The sequence below is a fragment of the Triplophysa rosa genome, linkage group LG20, assembly GCF_024868665.1.
Source record: "Triplophysa rosa linkage group LG20, Trosa_1v2, whole genome shotgun sequence".
Classification (NCBI taxonomy): domain Eukaryota; kingdom Metazoa; phylum Chordata; class Actinopteri; order Cypriniformes; family Nemacheilidae; genus Triplophysa; species Triplophysa rosa.
The window spans coordinates 3845719-3848129 of NC_079909.1; the positions used below are offsets into that span (position 1 = coordinate 3845719).

Genomic DNA, 2411 nt, shown 5'->3' on the forward strand with positions numbered 1-2411 from the left:
TACCGACGGCCTGTCAAATAAGTTACGACTGGGACTTCCTGTGAACCACCGGAAGTCCCAGTCATAACTTATTTGACAGTAGCAGTGTAGGCTAACGGTGGACAATGCTGTAAACGGTCAATTTTTCAAACTGTAAACCCATTTTCTTGTGACAAACCTACAGATATGTATCCTAGAAGCGCCCCGTATTGGTATATTGCACACTTCAGGCTATTAAAATGCTTATTTTGCATACAAACGCACTTTTCACAGAAATTAGTCTCTCACCAGCATTTTCAGCAAAAAACTGCTTTATTCTTGTACAAAAATCTCGGGGCTTCGAATGCTAGTTCGACGCACCCTCACACACCACATATCCGAAGCCCGTACCCCTCGCTGTACGGCAAGTGCTCGAAAAAAATCACAAAAAATATTCCCGAAAAATATACAGCCCACAACCTCCCCAAACAGCGTCGATAGAGTACATTACGAGGTCGTACCGACTTCAAACTCTGGGAACCGAATGAGGGGGCCACTAGGAACTATAGATTTTGAATCGGGGTCATTCGAAGTCCCCGGGGCCGTTCCGGGCTCATCGTACGGTAGCCACCTATGAAAATAATGGGATAGGTTGCATGTGTCAGAGGCTCCCGTACGGCCCGCAGAGGCCACAGGAGCCCGAAACCTAACAGNAGTGAACTGGTTATACAGATGATTGAATTCAAAGTGCTCCTACCTTCCCCTACAGCCTGCAATCAACTATTTGACAATCATTAGAATCCACCGAGATTTGGACTCGGATCACTGTATTCAAAGCGCAGAGTGCTAACCATTACACCATGGAACCCATGAAAAAAAGCGTTGCTTGATTCAATTAAAACATGTCTGCATACCAACTTTTACCGGGCGTGAGCGGCTTGTGGATTCGCGTTGATGAACTTGTCCAAAACAAGAATAATTGTCTCATCTGTAGCCCAAACTCCTTGTCTTTTCCCGGCAGCCCAAGGCTGCAGATTTTCTTGCATACCGAGGCTTGTTGGTCTAGGGGCATGATTCTCGCTTAGGGTGCGAGAGGTCCCGGGTTCAAATCCTGGACGAGCCCAACTCTCTGATAATGTAGCTCTTTGCCGTTTCGGGTGCATTCTGTTCATTCTGTTCACAGATTTCTTCGTATTGCTGACTCCTGCATTCCCCTACAGCTTGGAATCAACCATTTGACAAACGTCAGGACCCACGAAGAGGTTCCACCGAGATTTGAACTCGGATCGCTGGATTCATATCCCACTGCGGCCCAACGGCTGCTGCCGACACTCTTAACCTATCCCATTCATTTTCATAAGCTCACGGTGGACAAATAGGAACGAAAGGTCTGATCGACCCGCAATTCACGTATATGCCTTGTCACGGGCCCCTTGGTCGTGTTCTAAAGTTCAGCGCCCCTCGGACCTCGTTGCCACTCAGTTTGCCCAAAAAGACACCAGCTGCCTACATATAGGTTGAGAATGTATGCTCTGGAATACAGGGGTCAAAGGGTCACAGGGTCTCAATACTCGGTACGGTATACTGTGGGGGTCTCCCAAGCCGGGATATCGAGTACCGTGGTTCTCGGTAACCTCGAAGTATCTTATTCTTGAAAAAAGATTGAACCTTAATTTTGTTCAGTTTGCTCATTCAAGAGGGTCTTTCTGGCTATGAAATGAAGAAGCCTGCATGAGAGACTTTTGCAAACCGCACTATAAATCGTTTCCCTCGGTTCTAGAGAGCCACCCTCACGGTATGTTAAACAAGGGCCTACAGACTACTAGAATCTAAAGTTTGGGGCCCCTCGAGCACCCGGGGTCTGAATGGGAGCCGCCGACACTCTTAACTTATCCCATTCGTTTTCATAAGCTCTTGATGGACAATTAGGGTTGGGGTACAGAATGGTCTGATCGACCTGCAATTCACGTATATGTCTCGTCACGGGGCCATGGGTCATGTTCTGGGGTTCCGCATCCCTCGGACCTCCTTAACCTCTCACTTTGCCCAAAAAGACACCAGCAGCCTACATATAGGTTGCGAATGTATGCTCTAGAATACAGGGGTCAAAAGGTCGCAGGGTCTTAATACTCGGTACGGTATACCGTGGGGGTCTCCCAAGCCAGGATATCGAGTTCTGCGTCCGTAGACGCTTCCGGAGACAGATTTCCACCTGGAAAGCAACTGCCTCACGAGGCCTTTGCAGGCACAATTCCCCATAGAGATCAATGCGAGGGAGAGAGATGTATGGGTGGTACGGGAGCCTCTGACACCTGCAACCTATCCTATTATTTTCATAGGTGCCTATCGTACAGAGACCCCCGAACGGCCCCGGGGACTCCGAATGACCCCGATTCAAATTCTGTAGCTGCTCGCCACCCCCTCATTCGGTTCCCAAAGTTTGAAGTCGGTAC

At 48.6% G+C, this 2411-nt stretch overlaps 1 non-coding gene across 1 annotated transcript; it reads left to right on the forward strand.

Annotated features, from left to right (window-relative positions):
* The first annotated feature begins 1009 nt into the window (after positions 1-1009).
* trnap-agg (transfer RNA proline (anticodon AGG)) lies at positions 1010-1081 on the forward strand. The gene has a single exon. It is a non-coding gene; the product is annotated as a tRNA-Pro (tRNA).
* Positions 1082-2411: the final 1330 nt, after the last annotated feature.